Source organism: Erpetoichthys calabaricus, chromosome 2, assembly GCF_900747795.2.
Source record: "Erpetoichthys calabaricus chromosome 2, fErpCal1.3, whole genome shotgun sequence".
Taxonomy (NCBI): Eukaryota; Metazoa; Chordata; class Cladistia; order Polypteriformes; family Polypteridae; genus Erpetoichthys; species Erpetoichthys calabaricus.
This window is the reverse complement of record NC_041395.2, coordinates 301,014,591-301,040,332: the sequence shown is the minus strand read 5'-3', so window position 1 is coordinate 301,040,332 and position 25,742 is coordinate 301,014,591. Positions and strand designations below refer to the sequence as shown.

Genomic DNA, 25,742 nt, shown 5'->3' with positions numbered 1-25,742 from the left:
TTTCCAGCACTCTCATATCCACGTCTCTATAATTTCTATACTAACATAGTCCCAAGTCAATACTGTTGCCTCTAATTCATGCATTCTCTTTCTAATGCTCCTAGCATTAAGGAGTAAACATTTTAAACAAGGAGAGGCATTTATTGCCTTTTTGGTCAACTTTTCTTTAGGTTGGGTTGGCTGTTTTTTTGTCTTCATCAGTTCCCCCCCCACACAATCTAGTTAAATGTTTGAACTAAGATGTTTGTCCCTTTCTCTTGTAGACATAGTCCATCTTGTCGGTAAAAGAAATATTTATAGTAAGAGGCATTCCAGTGGCAGAGAAAAACAAAACCTTCTTGTTTACACCATGCCTTCATCCATGCATTGTGATCAAATGTTAAATTCTGTTCATGTTTTTTTCCTGATGCTGGAGGGTTTCTGTGAAAATAAATGATTTTGTTTTGGCCTTTAGCTTATTTCCAAATTCCATTACATTTTTTCTTTTGATAGATTGATTTGAAAGGCACTATTTGAATATAACCGATAGATGAATGTGGAAGACACTATATTAATATGATAGATATGAACAGAAGGATAGATAGATAGATAGATAGATAGATAGATAGATAGATAGATAGATAGATAGATAGATAGATAGATAGATAATGAAATACACACAATAAGCTAAACAGATAGATAGATAAATAGATAGATTGGTAAGGCACTACATATATAGAAAACAGAAAAGGGGAAATGGGCATAGAAATAGCAGGAAGAGGCATTATGGAGATCTGTACAAACAGACATCATGGCTCCCAGGCCTAAAAAGAACAGCTCAGTGTTTATAATGATGTTTGCTGTGTGCACACAATACTCCTCCCTCTTGCGTGCTTGTGATTGTGTGCCTGAGCTATAGCAGCTGGAAATACCATGTCCATGTCAGAGATATGGGATGTGTAGGTGTTGCCCTGTAGCAAAATACAGTACTTATTGTTACAATCAATTAATGACTCCCCTTCACCCCCACCAGCATGAGCCCTTAAATTGATAACAATGATTTACAGCATGATAAATGATTAACCACAGGCACCCTCTGTATAATATAAAGTATTCAGCTTCCAAAGTGCATATTCAGAGCAATAAAATCGCCCTCTAGGCACTGCAGAAAAACAATCCTCCTAACCATGTTGTACAGACAGCACTTTACATCTGGTTGGGCAAAGTCATGCAGTGTCTGCCACATTTCCTCCTAGTGTAATTGCTTTATAACTGAGTTGTGGAAGGGTGAGGCTACACGTTGACCACCTTCTACTAGTCTCCTGCAGTTTAACATAACAGAACTTCAGAGCAGAGTATTACAGGGGATTTCTCTGTGCCAGGTACTGTATCCTGGTGCCATTGCAGAAACTCTTTACAGAATGCAGCAGTGGACTGTTTCAGCTTAAATGTCATAGTGATGAAATCAAAAAGAAATCTGATCGGGATGTCCAAGGAGCTAAACCTTCAGGCTCACTGCACCACAAACACACTCGATCTAAGGAAAGGAGTTATGATGTTTACTTATGAAATACACTTTACGCAGATTACTCAAGGGCTGCAGGAAGTTTGGCCACATTGTTAACATGAAGAAATGGAAAACACGTGACTCTGAACAAGCCATGTTACCTGCTAGGGACTGAACTGTATAAATTTGAATGTTTGTTAAAATGTGCCATAGAGAGTTAATGTGAAATAGTTAAGAATGTTTACCTGTCTCACAGCTCCAAGCTCCTCACTGTCATTGCTTGTATAGAGTTTATGTGTTATCACAATATTCATCTGGATTTTCTCCATGTACTGCAGTTTTCTCCAGCCTCCCAAAATGTGTCTGCTAACTGGCCAAGTTAATTTAGCCCCGAAGTGTACTAAATCGGCAACTCTTCCAGAATTGTTCCTGCATTGCGTCTGATTCTGGCAAGACAAGCTACAGCTCTTTATTGTCCCTTTGATTGTATGGCTCTAAAATGGATAACAGATTCCATTCTGCTTGCTGTTTTTTATCATAGCCAAAATATATCAGGTCTTTTTTAAGTGATCTGACTGAACTACTAACTCAGTGAAGCTCTGTTTCCCAGACAGTTCTTCGTTGCAAATTTTTGGACATTGACATTCCTACATAAAAGCTTACATGTGAATTCCTATCCTTGCTGAACTGTTTTGACATGGTGTGGCATACTAATTTCCCTACCCACTCACATGGTCGCATACTAGAGCTGGTCTGCACATCTGGCTTATCTGTAGTCAGCCCTCACAGTGTTGATTTGGGTCTCTCAGACCATAAGGTAGTTCTTTTTAGTTCTTCCATCTTTCAGTGTAAACATCCTTTAGAAACCTTCACAATATCTGTCCCTCTAGCCTTGTTCCTTTCATTTCTGATATTTCTCTTACTATCCACGTTATATTATCTTGCTGATGACTCACTCTTCTCTTCACTCAGATTTTGATATAATAGCTCCATTAAAACACAGGGACATATCCTTTAAGCATATCAGCTCTGTGGTGTAATTCTGCACTACAATTCATGGAAGCAGCTGGCAAGTGCCTTGAGGGACTGTGGAGTAAAACTGGCCTCACTGTGCATGCCCAGACTTTCTATGAGTATCAGAGGGCTTACAGAGATGCACTGACCACAGCAAAGAACATATATTATGGCAGATACATAAAGAGTAGCTATAATAGTACAAGGATTTTGTTCTGCTACCTGAACCATGCCCTATTAACAATTGTACCAGTGCAAACTGTGAAAACTTACTTTCTTTTTCTGTAGTAAAATTAAAAGTCTAAATAATTTCACTAACACTACTTCATCATCCACTTAAATTCCTCTCTGTATGGATCATTTAATACATTTTCTCTTCCTCTATCTTCCTGGGATAAATATAAAATCCTGTTGCTAACTGATAATCGCCATTCATTGATGACCTGTTCTATAAATTGAGGCCCCATTTCCACCACACTCATCAAGTCCTGCCTTTATGTAATAATCCCAGCTGTCAGGACATTAATAAACACATCTCCCAATACAATTTTGTTTTTTTAACTGGCAATATTAGAAAGTCTAGTCTTGACATTAACATTTCTGAACAATATTTACTCAATCTCTCACTTACTTTTTATGTAAAGTTACTGAGTGTGTGTTTGCATCCCACCTTACAATTCACTTAAATTCGCTTACAGTCTGGCACCACATGCTGTGAAACTGCTCTGTTCAAGTCAATAACAGTTTACTTAAGGCAGCAGACTCTGGGCTAGTGATGTAAGGAGGAAGGGGCTTCAGAGACTTAAGCCCCCGATATATTGTGCCAGATGGGGAACCACCCTTATACATACACATAATAACACACTGGAAAATTGAAGGGGGACATATGCTTGGCTAAGAAGTTGTGTGAAGTACGTGCTGCAAGGAGGAACAAGACACTGACAAAATCCAGAGCACTGCCAGTAAATTGGTTCCACTTCAAGCACTAATTAAGATATGTTTTGAGGTTAAATGAGAGTGCGAGAACTCGGAGAAGAATATCGCCAGACACCCTTAAAGAGGGTGACCCTGATACCATCAAATCCTAGATGTGCCCCTGTGCTGTACATGTCAGCAGATTAATTCTATGAAACCTCTGCTACTGTCAATTACAAAATTCTACTCCTAGAATGGAGGGCATCCTGGGTATACCTGGCAGTGCTCTCCAGTCCAATAGGAGTTTGTCAGTTTTGGCAGCAGCAGGTCCATCTAGTGTCTCTGACACAGGCAGTTCTGTCCTTGGCCTTCTGCTTTTCTATATCTCAATGCTTCTGTTTGGCCATATTATGTGTAGTTTGGACCTGAGTTGTTTTTTTTCTGAAGATAACACTAAAATCTATCTCAGGATTAAAACTGGAATTGCTTTAGATATCTCACAACTCATAACTTCCCTTGAAGGGATTAAATATTGGATTGAGTGCAACTCTTAAAATTAAACTGTAACAAAACAGAACTCATGCTAACCGGCACCTCAGAACAGCTTCACTCATGGCAATGATTCTATTATACCTTCATGTTCTATACGGAACCCTGGTGTTGGGAATGACAAAGAGCGTGATGTATGAATGAGATATAGAATAGTGTGACGGTGTAGATGATGCAAATAGAAATCAAACAATAAAGTGTGTGACACAGTGTAAAGGTTTATTTGAAAATGTCTTTGTACACGCCGTTTAAGTGTAAAAGGTAATTCCAGCTCAGAACTTGTAAGGTCATTTAAGATGGTTATTGTTGTGATCAGAGTCAAGTTTGTCAGAGCTTAGAAAGAGTTGTGTCTCTCCAGGAAGTAATGGAATGACTTGGGTATTTATGTTTTCCACATTAATATTTTTTGGACATAATATAGTGCGTTGTGTTAAAAGGGGCATTTGGTCTAATGAGATTGCTGTCCAAATGTCTCTGTAACTAAGTCGTCGCAGATAAAGGCTTGAGGAATTGTAATAATATGTGGCTGAAGTCCATCTGTATTGGTGAGTGTACCATCTCTCAGTTGTAATAAGCAATTGTTATGATTTGGTTCTGGACATCGTATCTTTTTTTACTAACTGTATCTTTTGAAAGTAATGCCAATTGTCTGCGTATTTTTAAGGTGCACTGAACAATAGCTGAGTGCATGGCATCTGGAAGAATAGCTAATCACTGTCTAAAATCTCCTCCTCATAAAAGTACCTTTCCTCCAAATCGAATATTATTTATTCATAAACGTTTGTAGAAGTTTATGAATGGTGTTGAGTAAGTGACTCATGTCATTGAACATTCATCAATAAACAACAACGGATGTCAAGTGCAGTGCCACCGTTAATGTTCATAGTGGATACCGATTTGTAGGATCTAATGCAGTTGATAAAGATTTAACTTTCAGGTACATCGTCAGTTATAAGCTTCTGTAGATATTCAGTATATGAATGTAAAGAAGGCAGTCTAATTTGACTCTTTTGACAACAACGTGTAAATGTATAACTTGTATTGCCAGTTGTTTCTTCAGGGAAGTGAACTGAATGACAATGATTGCAAATGACATTCATTAATCCGAATGAATTTTCCTGGTGTATGTTTTCCTTGTGCCGTTTGAGAGGCGCGGTTTGTTGCTTGTGTAGTATTTGGGACGTGTTGTTTTGGAGCTGTAATCGATTTGCCTGTGCTGTGTGAGAAGCCCGTTGTAGCCTTCGCTGCCATTAACCGTATGTCCTGAGACGGGAGGTGTTTGTTTTGAATCCGTGCCTGTTGCGATGCAGCACTTTGATTGATAGATTGCGTATGTGGATCTAGGATGTAGATTTGTGCAATATTTGCGTTGTTGATTTGTTTCAGGGTGCACTGTTCCAATGCGATGCAGTATTTGTGCACATATGCGAAAGCAGTATGGTCCATTGCCTTTTGGTGGCCTGATATTTACTCTGGTATATGCAAAAGCAAATGAACTATTGTAGGATCTAATGCAGTTCATAAAGTTTTTTACTTTTAGGTACATCGTTAGTTAGAAGCTTTAGTTGAGCTTTGCGTTTTTGGAGTCGAGACATTTTTTTCTTTTAGAAATATGGATAAGTAATAAGGAGTATTGCACTCACTGTTAATATGGAGCCTTTTCTGTGGTTGAATGGTTAATAGTGCCTTATTGTAATGAGATCCACCTATGCTGCATAGCTGTCTATTTTGTTGTTTCTTTCGTGTTCGTGTGTTTGTTCCTGTTATCATTTCCTTTTCGTTTTGTACCCGTGACCGTGTATTCATGACTTGTTTCTTTCTCAGCATGCGAAATATGGATAAGTAATAAGGAGGATCGCAGTCACTGTTAATATGTTTCCTTTTCTGCAGTTGAACGGTTAATAGTGCTTTATTGTAAGGAGATCCACCTATGCTGACACCTATGCTGTCTAGTGTGAAGGTGATGACGTTCACTGAGAATAGAATATGTGGCTTTGGGTTGTCACTTCTTATGATGTGTGTGGTGGTGTGTGTGTGTGTGTGTGTGTGTGTGGGGGGGGGGGGTGGGTGAGGATTGTTGTTGCAGCGAGCGTCTTCTTTCTTTTTGTGTTCCTGTGTCTTGTTTGAATCCCCCTCTTTGTGTGTGTCCCGTCCGTTGCTTGTAGGGTCTGTGGGGTGGTTTTGTGTTCTTGTTTTGTGTTCCATGGGCTTGTTGAATCCCCCTCTTGGTGTGTGTCCCGTCACGGTGCCTGTAGGGGGGGGTGGGGGCGGGGGTGCCTTGCTGTTGTGCGCGAGCCTCTTTTTTTTTTTTTTTTTTTTTTTGGGTCTAGTTTCGTGTGCAATGTGTTTCGTGCTTTGCTTGCGTTTGAATACTTTTTTATGTGCCTTTTCCTTTTTTCGTTGCTCTTTGCGCCTCATTTCTCCATTTTTCCTGTGCTCACTCCTTTTTTCTGTGGTCTTGTCCGCCTCTCGCGGCCCCTCATCAGCCTCTCTCGCCCTCTTTTTGTCCGCCTTTCTCGGCTCCTCAGCCGACTCTCGCGGACTCTTTTTGCGCCTGCGCAGTACGTCTTTTTGCAGCTACGGCCCATTGCCGGATGTGCCTGCGTCCATCATCCGGTTTAGCATTCTCGGTTAGTAATATGGATAGTTCTGGAATGTATAGCAGCAGGGGTCTCAGCCTGATGTAGCACACACAGAAGTGCGCTGCATGCAGCTTAGACATCCTCCCATCTACATCTACATTTACAGGTGAGTTTTGCTTTGGTAGTATGTGATGCAAAAGTTATCTATGTAATTTGAAGATAACCAGTTTGAAAATGGCAAGCAGCACTTAGCTGGCAACCCCACAGAGCGAGTTCTCAGACTGTAACAAATTCAAATCACAAAAATCTCATTAAGAAAGCTTCTTACTTCATCTGGCTCTGCAAAATATCCCATGACTGCTCATTCCTCTCATTTTCCAACCCTGAGAAGCATCTCCATGCTTTCATCACATCCCACATTGACTTCTATATCTATCTGTTTCCAGGCGTGCCCTTCTCATTTATTATCTCAGCTTCAGCTGGTTTAAAACTCTGCTCACTCGGACCTGCAGCAGTGAGCACATCATGCCAGTTCTGTTCAGTCTTCACTGGTTCCCTGTGCCTTCTAGGCCTGAATACACAATCCCATTGCTAATGGCCTTGTACAGGACTACAGCACACCAGTAACCTCCTGCATGGCTACACTCTAGTCTGTAAACTTATGTCCAGTGAGGCTAGCAATCAAGTTGTGCCTTAGACTAACCTGTACTCTATAGGGCGACAGAGTCTTCAGCTGTATTGCACCCAGATTTTGGGGTGGCCTCACTCAAGAAATTAGATCTGCTGAAACAAATAATTTTATTAAATCACATTTATTCAGAAAGGCATTTAACTAACCCTGACATTCTTTTTCTCAGTGAACCCTTTTATTACAAATGCTTAAGTAATTACGTTGCAAATGATGTTGTATGCTTATTGTCTTCTACCATTTTGTGTATTATTCCTTGCCTTCCCAGTCATGCAGATCAAAATCCAATATCTGAATCTAATCCTTTGGGACTTTGTAGAATGGAAGACTCGTAGCATGAATTTACAGCTGACAAATCTGCAGAAACTGTGCAATACAATCATGTCAATACGGAGCAGAATCTCAAAGGAATGTTTTTAACATGTTGTGGAATCCATGCAACAAAGAATTGAGGCTGTTTTGAGAGCAAAACGGAGGCCCTACCCTCTGTAATTATAGTTTTCCTAATAATTTGCTCAGTGAGTGTATGACAGTATGGGGAAGGCACATACAACAAAATGTATCATTATTACTGGCCCTGTAATTAAAAAAAAAGTTTCAGAGTATGAGCGGACAGGCATATTTCATACAATACATTTTTGGAAGGTGTATGCTATCAATAGCAAGGCCTTTACCGAGGCAACACACATAACAACTGTACTGAAAGGAGGGTACTGACAGGTGGGTGTTGTGTGCCACAGGGCTGTAAGGGGCACAGGCACCACAATTAGAGATGGAGATGTATATCCTGAGCAAAAAGCATACCATATCATTAGGAAGGTCAGGCTACAATAGCAGTTCCCATTCCTCTGCCAGGAGAAAGAAAAAGTAAAGCAAGAATGGCAACATTGTATGCTTTATGGCCAATAAAGGGTAATACATGGCTCTGATTAAGGAATGGGACCATTATGACCTTTAAAGGTGATGTCTGAAAGGACTGAAAGGATACCAATGTTTCCCTTCAGCCTAGCAGGTAGCAGCTCACAGTTTCATTAGCAAAAGAGGACTGTGTTGAACTTTTAAGGAAAACAGCTGGTTTGAGACTTGATCCTTCAATTCATATTGAAAGCTCAGAGTTATGTTGGTCTTGGAGGCTTACAGTGGGCACTGTGGCCTGGTGGTGCCAGGGCACTTTATAGAGCTGGGATTAGGAGTGAAGACCAAAAGTGACTCCAAGATGAGGAGTTAAATTACCTTGAGCTCAGTGACTAGTTCAGCTGAAGCCAGGAGTAAGATTATGATAAAATGTTTGAGAGGCCAGAGGTAAAAATTGAGAGAGAGAGAATAGAAGGTATGTCTTGGGACTATTTGATGTTCTTTGGTGAGCAACTGAAAATGTCACCCCACCATATAGACTAGGAGCCAGACCGAGTTCAGGAAGTCACAGAGATGTTATAGACTTTTGTCGTTTTCTGTTTACCTTGTACTTCTGAGTTCTCCCCTTACTCTTCCCAGTAACTGTTTTTCATAATAAAGACTGTTGTTTTTATATTTTGGCTTTCTTGGCATTATTCTGGCTTCATATATCCTAAAAGAGTATCTCCCCAAGTTTACAACACTTTAGGGTTATGTTTGCTTTGGGAGGCGCTTCAGTACATGTCCTTCTTATTCATGTGTTTACCAAGAAAGATATTAAATGAATAATGAACGCTTTGCTGTTTTGCTTGTAGTGATGTCAGCCAAGGAAGATACAATAAAAAGGATTATCCACTTTATTGTGTATGACTTTCACTATAGGAGGAACTATTTTAAAGAGGTGTGTGTTTTATATAAATTGCAGTAATATTATTTTAATTATTTAATGTGCAACATAAGAGATTACCTGCTTTACTCATATAAAGAACTTTATGTGATAGTTATTAGGAAAGTTACTATATAGGCATTGTCTTATATCTGTCCATATGAAGAGACCATGAAACATGCTTAAGCGTTCTTGCTTCATTTTGTAAAGTAAAGGTGTATGTTTGCTGTTCTAAAGCAGCATGTGTGATATGTGTCCTGGACAGAAGGTAGCTGTGCTCAGTAATATCCTTTGTCAACTTCACCACCATGCTGTGCTTTGTGGTCCATAGCTGAGCAGGTGTCACAAAAGGATGTATGCAGCAAGTGAGTATGGAATTTACAGTGTGCCTAGTCAGTTTGATGAACACAGATGGAGATATCTGGGCCTTCCTCAGACGCTTGAAGAACTAAAGGCTTTGATGAGCTTTCTTGATAATTGCAAAGAACTGTCGTGTCCACCTTAGGTCATCACTGATAGTGACTGCAAGAAAAATTTTTGACCTTCTCCACACAAAGCATCCCTTCTCAAGCAGATGGGAGTGTGATCTGTGTCCTGATTTCTCAGGCCTTTGTCAAAATGAAAACCTCTTCTTTGATTAATGAGGGTGATCAGACCTGCCATGATTCTGTTATCAGCAAATGTATCAATGAAAGATGGAGCTGTGTTGGGCAACCCAGTCATTATTAAAAAAGGAGTACACCAGGTGGCTTGTCACATTTCTCTGTGGATACCTGACTACCCTTTGGAGTGCCAAAAAAATATTAAGATGTTTCGTCATCTCCCTGTCTTAAATCTGCCTTTTCTCACCTTTATGTTACACTGTTCTGGTGTTGTTATGGTTCAATAGGGCTCCATCCTTAGTTTTAGTTTTTGGACTGTTTCTTTTTTTTTAACATTTTATCAATGTTATTAAAGTCAAATAGCATTCATACAAACAAGTCAAGTTTAACAAAACTAGGTTCGAAAACAAATCAACCCCCACTGTTTCTATGTAATTCTTTGTGTTTTATGCTATTGAATACAAATTATTTTTCAGTGTTTTGTTTTGTATATAATTATTTAACATACAGTTAGGTCCATAAATAGTTGGACAGAGACAACTTTTTTTCTAATTTTGGTTCTGTACATTACCACAATGGATTTTAAATGAAAAAATTCAGATGCAATTGAAGTGCAGACTTTCAGCTTTAATTCAGTGGGGTGAACCAAAACGATTGCATAAAAATGTGAGGCAACTAAAGCATTTTTTTAACACAATCCCTTCATTTCAGGGGCTCAAAAGTAATTGGACAATTGACTCAAAGGCTATTTCATGGGCAGGTGTGGGCAAAGTCCATCGTTATGTCATTATTGATTAAGCAGATAAAAGGCCTGGAGTTGATTTGAGGTGTGGTGCTTTGCATGTGGAGGATTTTGCTGTGAACAGACAACATGGGGTCAAAGGTGCTCTCCATCCAGGTGAAAGAAGCCATCCTTAAGCTGCGAAAACAGAAAAAAACCCATCCAAGAAATTGCTACTATATTATGAGTGGCAAAATTTACAGTTTGGTACATTCCTGAGAAAGAAAGCAAGTACTAGTGAACTCAGCAACAGAAAAAGACATGGACGTCCACGAAAGACAACAGTGGTGGATGATCGCAGAATCATTTCCATGGTGAAGAGAAACCCCTTCACAACAGCCAACCAAGGTGAACAACACTCTCCAGGGGGTAGGCATATAGATATCCAAGGTCTACCATAAAGAGAAGGACTGCAAGAAAGTAAATTACAGAGGGTGCACTGCAAGGTGCAAGCCACTCATAAGCCTCAAGAATAGAAAGGCTAGATTGGACTTTGCTAAAGAACATCTAAAAAGCCAGCACAGTTCTGGAAAAAACATTCTTTGGACAGATGAAGCCAAGATCAACCTCTACCAGAATGATGGCAAGAAAAACGTATGGAGAAGGCGTGGAACAGCTCATTATCCAAAGCATATCACATCATCTGTAAAACACAGTGGAGGCAGTGTGATGGCTTGGGCGTGCATGGCTGCCAGTGGCTCTGGGACACTAGTGTTATTGATGATGTGACATAGAAGCAGCCGAATGAATTCTGAGGTGTTCAGAGACATACTTTCTACTCAAATCCAGCTAAATGCAGTCAAATTGATTGGGCGGCGTTTTCATGATACAGATGGACAATGACCCAAACATACAGCCAAAGCAACCCAGGAGTTTATTAAAGCAAAGAAGTGGAAAATATTTGAATGGCCAAGTCAGTCACCTGATCTTAACCCAATTGAGCATGCATTTCACTTGTTGAAGACTAAACTTCAGACAGAAAGGCCCACAAGCAAACAGCAACTGAAAGCCGCTGTAGTAAAGGCCTGGCAGAGCATTAAAAAGGAGGAAACCCAGCATCTGGTGATGTCCATGAGTTCAAGACTTCAGGCTGTCATTGCCAGCAAAGGGTTTTCAACCAAGTATTAGAAATGAACATTTTATTTCCAGTTATTTAATTTGTCCAATTACTTTGAGCCCCTGAAATGAAGGCATTGTGTTAAAAAAATGCTTTAGTTGCCTCACATTTTTATGCAATCGTTTTGTTCACCCCACTGAATTAAAGCTGAAAGTCTGCACTTCAACTGCATCTGAGTTGTTTCATTTAAAATTCATTGTGGTAATGTACAGAACCAAAATTAGAAAAAAGTTGTCTCTGTCCAAATATTCATGGACCTAACTGTAGATTGTATCTGATTGTTATATTTTATGTTAATTCAGTTATTGTGTTTGTGATGTCATTGCTTTTATGTGTTGACCGCCCTAGGCCTGAAGAGGCCTCGGTTCAGTTCTGAAGCATTTGGTTACCTGCTGTTTATTCAGTTCTTCTTAGATTCCCTCAGTGTTTTGAAAGTTCTGGTATCAGAATTTCTACTTTCATTAAGGTTTTTGCTTTTTGATGTCATCTTTTTTATTTGCTTATTTTTTGAGTTGCACCCATAGAGGCAACTTTTTGTGTTTTAACTATTTTCTATTTTTTGTGAATGAAATGTATTATTATTATCAGGACAGTTTTGCTTTTGCTATTTGCATCAAGGTTTTATTACACTTCCTTATAGATTTAGACCCTTTCTGATGTGTAGGTCATAAGCTTCCTTCTTGAGTTGGGGGCTAGGCTTACTTTGTGTTTTGGAAGCTTGCATTTTGCTTCTATGCCTCACTGGAGTTTTGAACCAAAGGTTTTGGGGTGAAGTGCTTTTTGATTTTCATGAAGGCAGCAATTCCTAACAGGTATGGTTCCCAGATTCAAAAAGAACTTTGAAGATTTGCTCTTGTTCATATCCTTAATGGTTATTTAAAACTTTCAGTCAACTACTCTTTTTTCCTTTTATTAAAGGTTGGTACAGTCAGTTGTGTCATTCTTTTACTTAAAATTTTCTTCAACTACCAGGTAACTGAGAGGGTCTCTCACTAGAATCACTACTTGCCATTCTATGTACAAAAACAACAACATTAATTTAAATAGCACATACAGTATTCATACAAAAGGGTAGTTTAAGTTGTGTTAGAAATACTAAAAGAAAAGTTATAATTAAAAAAAATAGAAGATAAAAATGGAAACATTTATAAAAAGTCAAGTAGTTGATAACACTCTAATAAATATAAGGTTATTGTCTGGTAATTGTTTGATAACATAGGCTACAGATGGGCCAGAGAGGAAAAAGAAACAGAACTCCAGCCAATATGGGAACTAGAGAAAATAAACCTCTGGGGGTTCCAAGGCTAAAAGAGTGCTCTGCCCACCTGGGCATTCTGCATTTCTCAAATGTGACAGGTTTTTTCAGTGTTATTTGTATATGATGAAAACTCCAGAACTATGATGCTGTCCATAACATCATTGTAGTAGTGCCTTTCATGCTGTCCAACATCAAAAGCAGTAGTTGGATATTTTGGGCAGTGGGAGGTAGTGACAGTAAGGTACTGGAATGAAATTAAATGACTGCAAAATCAGGTCAGTGCTAACAGAAAAAAACTCTAAATGAATAACAACTGATTCAAACCTGTAAAATACTCACTTAGTGCAGTAATAACTTTAATCTTTCATGATAGATGTACTACAAAGAAATTATGAAAGGTCACATTAAATAATGTGTTTTTGTAGGTTTTTTTTCCAAATATTTAGTGGTATTGGCCTGATGTTCAGTCATGTGAAAAAGTAACTACACCCTGTAAAATGTTTTTTTTTCTTTTTTAACATATGTGGACATATCAAGGTTTGATCTTCATTTAAACAGCATCTTTAGATAAAGGTGGTGTAATTGAAAAAAACAAGGGGAAATTGACTTTGCAATAATTTATTCAACGAAAAATGGACAAATATGTAATTTCCATCTGTGGGAAAAGTAAGTCCACCATTGGCTGTAATAGATGGTAGTGCCCTCCCCCCTCAAGTAGGAGTTTTCTTTAACTGTCTAGCAGACTCAGACATCAACAGTGAAAAAGTTTTTCCTACTCCTCCATGCAGAATTCTTTTCAACTATGTGATTTTTGAGGGGTGTCTTGTGTGCACAGCCTGTTTCAAAACCCCCACGGCATCTCTTGATAAGATTCAGATGCAAATTCTGACTTGGACATTCCATGGAACCTCCATGTCTTTTTTTTCAGTCATTCATTGATGGATTTACTGGTATGTTCAGGGTCATTGTCACGTTGCAAGCTCCACTTCAATCTCCTGACAAACACTTTCACGTTATCCTCAAACAACCTTTGGTTAAAATGAAGAATTCCTAGTGGATTCTGTGATGGTGAGTTGCTCAGGCCAATATGCAACAAAGCATCCACAAACCAGAACAATTCCACCACCATGCTTTACAGTTGGTATCTGGTTAATTTGTCTTCTGGTACATTGGCCAAATAACTGTCTTTGCCCCTCACCTATTCCAGAAGTGCTGTCCTGGTCTTTTGCCTAGGTGTTCATGGGCCACACTTTACTATTGTCCTGTCATTCTTTCTCTTTCCTTTAATGCAGATCTAATATGTGTATCCACTTTCTAATGGTAGACTCCAGCACTTTGATATCAACAGTGGCTACAGCTAACTGTAGGTCCAATAATGAAATTCTGGGGTTCTTAGAGACTTCTTTCAGGATCTTGGATTCTGCTCTAAGGCTTGAACTTGCTATGGTGGCCTCATATGGGCAAAGTTGGCATTTGTTTGAAATCTTCTCCATTTGCAGATGATCTTTTGAACAGAACAATGGTTGGATTTCCAAATAGTTTGGAAATGTTTTTAATTTCTTTTCCAGATTCCCTAGGCACCTATAACCATTTTTCTTGAGGCCTTGGAAAAGCTCTTCCGATCTTGGCATAGTATGATGCCTGGATCATCCGTAGCTGGCATACTTCTCCTTGAACGTGGGACATTGACATTCATAGACTGAGGTGGGCTAGGGCAAAGGTGACACACTGCAAGACGAGGTTGCTGCAAACAGTGCATTGTGCACAGTTATTTAACAACAATAAAGGGTCCAAAGTGCAGTGCATTTCTTTAAATAAATAAACTAATAAATAATCCATAATAAAAACAGTGTTCATCATCAGTGATAAAACACAACCAATAAATAATCCCCAAGGATAAAAACAAATTAAAATAAAGTCAGTAAAAACACAAACAAAGCTTGGAGATATTCCCATTTTTGGCCTCGGACTCGCACCTCCCTGTCTGTGGTCCAATGTCCACCACATTTGTCCTCTGACAATGCTCTAGTGATTTAAAGCCTTTCCAGCTCCTAACCACCAGTGGCTTGCCTCTTTTGGCGTCCAGTGCACTTTCACTATCTCAGCTACTTGCACCTATTTGTTAACTGTACCGCTCCAGCAGTCTCTCAACGGTTGCAGTCACCTATGGGACCAACCTTCCGGAGTTCATTTGTCAGCTCCTGATCTATCCTTGTTTTTCTTCCTCCTCTATGACTTTCTTGGGCTCCCTGACACCTGTCTTAATTACAACTTCTGGAATGCCAGCCAGGAAACTGGACGACCCGGACAAGCCCTCATGTGTAAGCATGGCCAGTCAGTTTCCTCATTACTGATTCCAGGGCTGCGCTGCACACACCACACACAATTGAGCCGGAACTGCACTGTTTCTATTTTAAAACTTGTACACTGCTACTGACCCCTTACTCACTACACCACACGTGCAGATGACACTTCAACAACAAACAGCAAAACAAACTACACGTCTAAGGTTTAAACAAAGACAGGATCAGACAAGATCATCTCTAACGAAGTTCTAATTATTTGTTTGTATTCTACCGTGAGGTATTCGAGGTTGTGATAAATGTAGAGGTACACTTTCTTTTTCCAATATGCAAAAGTTTTATTTTGGTTTATTTAAATGATACGGTGGACCTACAAAATGTAAATGTGGCATAATGTTTTTTTATATTACATCACCTTTATCTGAAGATACTATTTAAATGATGATCAAATCTTGATATGTCCACATGTTAAAAAAAGAAAATCATTTCATGGGGTGTACTTTTTCATTTGACTGAATCTCAGTCAGTAAAATATTACAAATTTTAAGTGCATACAAGCAAAAAGCAATCTCAGCAGTTCTTTTATGGTTGACACTTAGAACATCGAGTATCGAGATGAAAGTCCTGCATTTGTAAATATTTCTCCCCACCCAAGGCCCGAGTTTCTCCTACACTAGGAGTGTCCCACGTCCATTCCTGGAAGGCTACAGTGGCTGCAGGTTTCCCTTCCTGCCACTTTCATAACATTGGACCAATTTGTGCTCTCTCTTTTATTTTAATTACCTTGTTTTTTTATCACTGAGTTCTCTAGTGGTTCTTTTTCCTTAATTAGGAAACTAAACAATAATGAGATATGCTGTAAACGAGCCAACAAATGACCAAACTAATCTGTGTCCATCAATTCATTAGCAAAATAAAAGACTGTAAAGGTCTCAATAATGTTGATCTGCTCAGGTCCACAAAAATAAAAATCAATAGTTCTGGAAATGTCTAGTGTGGCAGAACAGGAACACCAACAAGCCACGGAATTAAATAATTGGGGTTTATTAACATTAAGAATCACTTTTAAAGAAGAAACTAGTTTGGATGGAATTGGAGGCCTCAACTTTCATAATCTATCGGCTCACTTCACATCACATTTTTGTTTGGCTGCCATTTAAGGATGAAAGAGGACTGTGTCTTAAAAACACGGCCCATTAAATTGAAAGAAGTCAATTAATAGCAGAAAATTGATCACTGATTAAGAAATGTCAGGAAGGATAACCTGCAAGCCACGGTAGTCCTCCAGGGTCAGACTTGGAAACCCCTGTCTTGGGCCCTGCATGGCCTTTTCTGCCTTGTGGGTTACGCACATCGCAGCCGGGACAATGCTTTCCTGTTGTCTTCTGGCCTGTGTCCTATAATTCAAAAGAATCTCAGGCCACTCTTGCTTCTTTTTTTATTAATTCGTTTACATTTTGAAAACAATACATTGCAACAAAACACAACATAGTCCAACAAATGCTTCACAAACACTCCAAAAAAGAGCTCAGTGTTCAAACTAGGGGGAGCAGAGCACAGAAAGTGCGCATTGCTCACAAAGACTGTGCAGGATGTCTGAAGAGCTCATCTGTGGCAACCATTTATGATGCATCACATTTCTTGTCAAGTGCCTGATGTCAACTATTGTGGCCTTATTGGAAGACACATAGTGCGGGATGCACATGGCTCCTAAATGTTAGATGTCCAGGTAAAAGATGCATCTTTATACCAAAAGACAAAGGGCCTGAGCCATTTTCAGCACGACCAAGATCTGAAAGTTAAAATTGAATTCACTGGCTTTCTCTCTTGATTTCACAAGTTCCTGCTAAACTGATATGACAATTTCCAGTTTTCTCTTAACTTTGGTGCAGAATTAAATTCTGTTGGGGGCTAACTCAAGTAAAGTAACCCCTTTCAGTTTGATAAGGGTCAGGTGCTGGATATGGTTAGATGAGCATGGCTTGTTAGATTAAAACATACTAAACATGAACAAATGCAGTTTCATGCTTTTCCAAAAGAAATAATATTAGTAATTTACAAGAGCTGTAGAATTAAAACTCTAATAGTATGAAAACATGTGGAACGTTTTTTGAAAAATCAATTCAAATATTTTTACGAGTAAAGTTGAAAAAATGTTTAATGGGGGTTTAAACATATGATGTTATAAGTTACCTCACAACACTAGTCCCTTGCTGCTTAAAAACAGAAGAGATATTAAAATTTCTCCCCGATAGCCACAACGCGCTTCAGGCTTCTTCATTTTTTCTCGTCCTCCAGCTGGGGGGCGGGGTCGCCAAATAGTGATCCTGCTGGGCTGCGGACGCGGTTTTGGCGCGAGAGGGCGGATAGGCGGCACTTCCTGCCACATTGTGATCTGCGGGCTCGTGAGGGAGCGGGTAGCAACAGGAGCCGCTGCAGCAGATCTGCTCGGGGAGTGTGGAGAGTGAAGGACAGCCGAAGAGAAATTCACGCGAACTCTTGGAGAGGTATGAGGTTCTGCACGTGTTAACTGTCTTTTTTTTGTGCGTATGCCGATGTCTCAGCTCGTAGTACGTTCTGTTCTCAACGATAGTGAGAAAGCCGTGGACGTGTTCCGATGTTGAGCGCCAGCGTATCGCTTGGTCAGTGACTGCAGCAAGCCGGCGTGCCCCAGCGAAAGCCCCGTGAAGATTGCAGAGCGCCAATGACGGATGCTCTTTTTCAGACAACCCAATAGTTTCTGCAGCTTTTAACCTCAAGTGGAAGTAAAAAAAAAAAAAAATCGAATTTCCCCAGTGGGATGCTGGAAATCCCTCAGGGAGGAGAGGAATATTGATTATTCATAGCAGGCGGCAATCAGATAATCATTAGCTTCAGAAAAAATCCAGGCGCTGGATTGAAAGGAAACATCACTTCTCTGCAACTGCTAGTTGCCGAAGAAAGCTCGAGGACAGGAGGTGCTTTTTCGTTACAGAGAAGGAATGTGCCTTGTTCCAGGTGTCCACAGGAATGCATACAAGGAGAAGCATCCCACGTTGGAACAAAACAGGCGCTTGTTTCCAGACCCTTTGGGACTAACTGTCCGTCTAACATTTTAAATCACCAACTAGGTATTTAAAAGAGCTGCGGAATTATCTGCTAAGCCTTAGAAGATTATAGTTTAGTAAACATGTACCTAACTTAGAAATGAGTATTAAGAACTGCATTGCAGGCATCTGGTTGGATAAATGTGTTTGCAGATTGTTCTGATCAGCATTTGCGACGTTTAGCAGTTCAAGTAGATATGCGCTTGTTCGTGAAAGGCTAAAAGCGGTACACGCCTTTCTAAATGTTTTGTTGTGTTTTAATGGTTACGGATTATCTGACCACAGTAGGAAGTCCTGGAAATTCAACAACAGCAGTGTACTGCCATTGAAATGCTGTTGATACTGTGTAAAGTGCGTCTGTCAAGGACACACCTTAGAGCAGTGGTTTTTTTTTTTGTTTTTAAAAGATTTTTGAGTGTAGGAGGGTGGGATTATTCTCAAGATGACTACATACATTTTGAATGTGCATTTAGTTACTGTATGATTGTTTGAATTTTGATCTGTAGGCTAACCATTTTTTAAGCCACTTTTTTCCTTTGCATACTTGTTGAGAGTTTCTGCATATTCTTGTGGCCTCTGGTTCATAGCTAAACCAAACCAGACCACCTGGCCAACTCACAGACACTCAGTAACGTGCATTGGACCAGTTCAGTTACTAATTAACTTTACATACATGTTCTTTGGTTATTGGAAGCAATTGAGGCTATTTTTTTAAATCTACTTCTTCTTTTTTGCATGCTTGGTGAGAGTTCCTGCATATTCCAATGGCCTGTGGTGTTAGGGTAAAACCAAATCACAAGGATAACTCACAGATTCTTTCTCTACCTTGCATTGGACCGATCCAGAGTTTTTAGTTAAATGTGCATGTACAGTCTTTGAATGGTGACAGAAATTGATGAAAACCTACACATAGAAGATAAAGAACACGTTTACACAGTGACTAGACTGGAAAATTGAAGCCAGGTTATGTTTACATAATAGTGACCCGTGAAAGCTGTCCAATTGCATATGATTCTATGCATTAGGAGGCAGTTAATTACATGCAGTAATGTTTTTACTCAAAGCAGCTTACAACTCACACATCCATAGTTCAGCCCATTATGCTTATTTCTGTAAAAGGGAGCATTGCAAAAGTAAGGCATTTGATTTAGATCAAATATTTGACCAGAGAGGGGGGAGACTGACAATCTTTACAATTCAAAACCTTTGCCACTAGACCCCACTGACTACTCAAAATATCCATATAAAAAGTGAAAGTACTATCAGATGTAAAGCAGATTTCCCAAAATCGTTAATATTTTTATTAGGATCTTTTTGCCGATGATTTGCCTGTAGCTTTTGTCTTTTTGGTTATCAGCTTCAGTTCTCAAGATAAAGTTCAATCAAAAGCCCAATTGTAAACCCTTCTTGTACACCCACCTCAGTGGAGGTCTTTCTCGTACTGCTCTTAAGATTGTTCCCAATCTCTTATATGGCTAAACTCTATGGATGTGAGTCATTCCTCACACAGTTGGACAAGAGAAAGGGGAGGGCTTTTTCTTAGTCTTGTTAAGGGGGAACACAACAGGTATGTGGTGATTCACACAAGACTGTGATAAAGCAGTAATCCAAACCCACAAACATTAACACTATCCTAATGTGCTATGTTGGCTCTTATTCTTTTGAACTACTTAAAAGACAATGCACATTTCCTTTTCTCCCAGTTAATATATTTACTTGCGCAATTGCATTTTTAAGTTATGGGGCAAATAGTGAATAATTAAATGGAAGATTATTTGTTTTTTTCTGTGCTAATTCTGATAATATCGGTACATACAATAATAACATGGAGCCCTACAAGTAATGTGTGTATCAAAAATAATTCTCTTTTGAGAAGGTAAACCTTTTTATGTACCTTTCTTTACAGAAATAGGTTATCTTCTTAAATTCTGATTCAAGAAGGTTAAAAGGTAAACCAGGTTCTTTACATTCTTATTTTAAAAATATTTATGCTAACTTTGCAGTAAAAAGGCCATATTTCAAAGAAGTGCTTCAGGTTAACAGGGAGCTCTAAATGAGTTAGTGTGCCTGTGCTGCCAGAATAGGCTTTAGTAACCTTCACCGTGATAGGTTTTGATGCTATCATTTTCTTTCTTACTGCTTAATCACTTCTGGCATGGTCACTGTTGCTGTTTTAGAATAGTTAGTTCCGTGCTCTTAATATTAAAAAAAAAAAAAAATCTTGTTTCGATCAATTAAGGTCCGTCATATCTTTTATAGTTCTATTCAATGAGGATAAGTTTATGGCACCTGCACAGGTTCACTGGCAAAATACAGTGGAAAAGTACATATCCTTACAGTACTTTACACACTTACCAAGATTAATTAGCAATAGTATAGAGATCTATATGCTTTAGATAAAATATTGTTGAAACCTTGCAAACATATTTCATAACAAAATACAGTATAGACATTTTACAACTGAAAAGAGGAGAGAAAACTATAGTTTTTAGAAGATCTGCATTGGGCTAGGAGGCGAACGTTCTAGAATGTACATGTTAAGGAGGCAAAAGCTATTTAAAGCTCTATATGGATAAGGAAAAATGAAGATCGAAATCAACACTCAACTAAGTTGGAAGCCAGTATACAGACTTAATAGTAAGAGTCATATGGTCATACTTTTTAGAACCATTTGAAAACCAGTCATTCAGACCCAACAACACTCATCAATTCTGTTCACATGAAATTGATCAAATGCTTGTATAAAAATGTCCACATAATTCTAGTATTGAAACTTGAAGGAGCATTTTGAACTACATGCAGGCTAGAATTAACAAATAATATGAAACACAAGCCTTTGAATGGAGTATTGCAGTACTGAGGACTTCTTGGAAATGTTTCCTTAGCTTAAATTCACAGTGCATGCTTAATTTTGCATAAATTAACTTACTTGTCAAATAACTATAGTAAATATAATTCATCTACCACCAATATGCAGCATCCATCTATATGATGCAGTGGCAGCCAGTATTGTGCAACTCGCACTTGCCTACACTATCTATGAGGTGGTGAAGTGTTGAGATAGTGAGCTGTTTAGAGACGGGATGATTAAGGGGGCATAATGGAAAAGGCTGTGACGGACAATTAGGCCAGAACATCGAGCTGCACTCTATTCTTTTGGGAAACGTGCTCAGGGATCTTTAATGACCGCATAGAGTCAGGATCTTGGTGTTGCATCTCATCTGAAGGATGGCATCATTTGCTCAGTGCGTATCCCTGTCACTGTACTAGAGCATTAGGGGTCCACACACAGACCCCAATTACAAGTGCCCCCTGATGGTTTCACACCACATTTCTTTCAGCAGCAACTCAAGCTTTCCTGATTGGTCTAATATCCAGTACTAGCCATGCCCTGATATGCTTAGCTTCACATGGATTTACCTCTTCTGAAGTGCAGGTGTACGCTACATGATGAGAAAATGCTCAATCTTACTCAGTTTCTTAACTGAAAGAAGCAACTTAAGAACAGTGCAGTCTGTATAGTAATTTCGTAGATAACACTAAGATTTGTATGGATTTTCTTAAAACTAATATTTAGGGCTTCCGAGTTAAAAACTGACAATTACCTTCTTATTGTCTGTGGCATTTTAACTAGCTAACATTTTTTTTTGTTTTTTCCTGTTTGGAAAGACAAGTAGCTTATTCAATATTTAATAACTGAAGCAATTAAAGAAGCATAATTCATTTTGATTAAGATGTGAAATGCGTGGTTAGTAATGTCGAGAGTAGTAAGTGTTGCACTTATTTTCTTAAAACATAACAACATGTATTTGGCAGCATCAATTAAGTCTGTTCTTGGAGCAATGAGTAGTCCAAAAGTCAGAACGAAATCTATTACTTAAGGAGTTGTTGAGGCCAGAATGAAGCTGTGTAGCTTCTGGTTATATTTTTTTTCCAACGAAGTAATTTCACATCTAGTCTGATTTCTTTTCTAAAAATCTAGAAGTTGCCATTTTTAGATGGACAGGTGGTTGGTATCATTATTCCACACAAGGTGTCATAATCTGACTGTACAATATAGGTTAAGAGCTGTTTTTCCAGTTTGTAGTTATATACAGTATTTAGTTGTATCCTTAAAATCATAAAACCATGCTGTCAATACTCAGTGTTATTGTGAGGACTACCCAGATATTTTGCAGGCATTTTATAATTTAGTGAACTTTAACAGGAACTGTCTTAATCTTATTCAATGGTTGATTTAAAATGTCCCATTGGCAACTCTTGTGTCACAGAACAATCTACATTTTAGCACATGCACAGTTGGTTCTTAAAATAGTTTTGTAAACTGCAGATTGTAATTGAGTCTTTTGTGGTGGAGAAGGAATTAGTAATGAATATGCACAAGCTTTATGGGTTCCAAGAGAAGACAAGAGGAGCTCAGACGTGCCTCACTCTGGCAGGTCAACAATAGAACCAACTCTGGCGTTGCTTCAGCATGCTGAAGAACTCATCCAAGAAGCCTGATGGATTATGATCTGGAAGCATGCAGCTGTGCCCTCTGTATGGAATGGATGTGTTAACAACATTGTTGATGTATTAAGATATTTTAGTGTGTGCATGTTGGCTTCAGATAACCATCACCATTGATGATAAAACTGTGAAAAGATGTATTAAGATTTGCTTTCCTTTTATAATGCTAAGCATGATGTATTTTTTTTTACAAATCATCCTTGGCATAATATATGGATCCAGTCCTTTTTTAGGAAGGAACACCATTATCAGTGTTTTTGGGGAAGTGGAAAGGATTAATTTGATAGACATTATGTCATATGATTTAAGTTTTTAATTCTGATCTGTACAGATGCTTAGTTTCTTTAATACAGCTATGCATGACTGCAATGGAAAACATGGAGGAAAAAAATCAAAATTTGGATAGACTGTTTCCCCCCCATCCGTCATGGAGCCATAGCCTGAGCCTGGATGTTGCTCCAGTAGATTTTCGTTTACATGGAGCTTTCAAAAATGACCATCCTTGAGAAAAGTTTTGACCATATTGATGAGGTTATTGAAGAAGTGGTTAAAAGTGTTTAATCAGATTTACAGAAGAAGGGGTACATGTTTTTTTTTTTTTTTTGGCATGGTTCAAAGGCTGAGGATGGAGGTGATGTAGGAGAATTGGTATATCAAGTACAGTGATCCCTCGCTATATCGCGCTTCGCCTTTCGCGGCTTCACTCCATTGCGGATTTTATATGTAAGCATATTTAAATATATATCGCGGATTTTTTGCTGGTTCGTGGATTTCTGCGGACAATGGGTCTTTTAATTTCTGGTACATGCTTCCTCAGTTGGTTTGCCCAGTTGATTTCATACAAGGGACGCTATTGGCAGATGGCTGAGAAGCTACCCAGCTTACTTTTCTCTCTCTCTTGCGCTGGCTATCTGTGATCCTGACGTAGGGGGTGTGAGCAGGGGGGCTGTTCGCACACCTAGACGATACGGACGCTCGTCTAAAAATGCTGAAAGATTATCTTCACGTTGCTATCTTTTGTGCAGCTGCTTACTGAAAAGACATGCTGCAAGGTGCTTCGCATACTTAAAAGCTCGAAGGGCACGAATTGATTTTTGATTGAAAAACAAACTCTGTCTCTCTCTCTCTCTTTGTCTGCTCCTGACGAGGGGGTGTGAGCTGCCGCCTTCAACAGCTTTGTGCCGCGGTGCTTCGCATACTTAAAAGCAAACAGCCCTATTGATTTGATTCTATCTATGTGACATTCTGTGCTCCTGACAAGCACTCCTTTGAAGAGGAAGATATGTTTGCATTCTTTTAATTGTGAGATGGAACTGTCATCTCTGTCTTGTCATGGAGCACAGTTTAAACTTTTGAAAAAGAGACAAATGTTTGTTTGCAGTGTTTGAATAACGTTCCTGTCTCTCTACAACCTCCTGTGTTTCTGCGCAAATCTGTGACCCAAGCATGACAATATAAAAATAACCATATAAACATATGGTTTCTACTTCGCGGATTTTCTTATTTCGCGGGTGGCTCTGGAACGCAACCCCCGCGATGGAGGAGGGATTACTGTATTGTACATCTACTACTTTGAGTTTATTAAAATATTTATGTAATGCTTTGTTAGTATTTAAAAAAATAATGTTACAGAATTTTCTGGGCAAATCTTGTACATGCTGCATGAAGTGCTGAATGGAAAAAACAAATGCAGCCCCAGTGGGTGTGTAGCCCCACTTTACACAGGCTGTTTGTTAAGGATGCCTTTAACTTAAATGCTGCATATGCTTCAGTATGTGTCATGTCTGCTGAGCCTTAGCTAAAAACCAGACATTTCTGGGTAAGATGTGGGACGTTTTTCCTAAATCGTTCTACATAAATATGCTAAATTGAAAATTGGATAGTATATCCTATTTTATGCTTATTCATGAAATGTGTAGACTAAATCATTCCTAGAACAGCACTTTGGTGCATTGGTTATCACTGTGTCTTGCAGGTTCTGCATCCTATATTAATCCTGTGCCCCATTGTTGACCATCTGTAGTTTGCGTCTTATCCACTTGTATGCATGGCTTTTCCGTAAGTGCTCTACTTTTCCTTCATATCCCAAAGACATGTTATGTTGTTAAGATGCCCAGTCTGTCAGTGTGTGTGTGTGAATGCACCCTACAAAAAACTGTTGCCTGATGTTGCTGCCATTGGCACAGACTCCTAGTAATCCCAAATTGGATTGAGCGGATATGTAGTTCAACCATCAAACTTAAAATTACTTTTTATTAAGATTTACTTTAGAAGTTTCTCTTCATAACCTGAAAAGTAATCCTTCAGTGTTTAATTTTGGTGATTTGGTGAGTTTGATGCTACATGAATGAAACAAAAAGCATACTTCATGCATACTCAAATGTAAGCAGGTCTAAATAAAGTGTACACTGTTAATCAGTGATGTTACATTGAACTGCTGAGATGTTTATGGAAAACATAAGGAGTAAAAAAAACGTCGGGAATAGTGGCACAAGCAAGACTGAATTTGGCACCATGACGACACACCTGCACACACCTTGTTAAGTCAAAGTTTTTTTTGGATTAAAAACAATGTGGTTATTGTTTTGCAAAACCACATTTGCCAGATTTCATTCCCTGTGAAATTTTGCTCCCAAAATTAAAATTGAGGCCAAGGGGAAGATGATTTTCTATCATGTTAAAAATACAGGAAAACACTCATTTTTCTTTCAAAAAATTAAAGGGAAATTTTTAGCAACCTCCCAGTAAATCTGAGGAATTTGTGAATTGTGTCTGTAATTGTACAAGAATCAGTGAAATTTACCAGTTATCTAAAATCATAGTGGTGTTGTTTCAGTGTGATTAGTAGCATTACTGTTTCACAAATACCCCATTCTGGGTTTGAATTGTGCAACTAGTCATTCTGTGTTGATTTGCATATTCTACAAAATAGTTTTCATTCATGTACTCCCCTTTTCCTTCTCTCATCTTCCGACAAGTGCATGTTATGTTGATTGATAATTCTAAATGGGCTCCTTGATGAGTTGTTACAATGGGCTGGTACCTTGTCCATGGCTGTTTTCTGTCTTACAC

General features: G+C 38.9%; 1 protein-coding gene across 7 annotated transcripts in view; it reads left to right on the top strand.

The window, feature by feature from the left end:
• The first annotated feature begins 17,428 nt into the window (after positions 1-17,428).
• Positions 17,429-25,742, top strand: part of add3a (adducin 3 (gamma) a) — a 241,528-nt gene continuing 233,214 nt past the window's right edge. For 4 of the 7 annotated variants that reach the window (XM_028795853.2, XM_051922174.1, XM_051922167.1 and 1 more), the window contains exon 1: positions 17,429-17,582. The gene's annotated coding sequence lies outside the window, so the exon portion shown is untranslated. Of the gene's footprint in view, positions 17,590-20,073; positions 20,111-25,742 lie in introns of all 7 variants that reach the window. The other 3 variants (XM_051922172.1, XM_051922170.1, XM_051922169.1) reach the window with 2 other exon arrangements.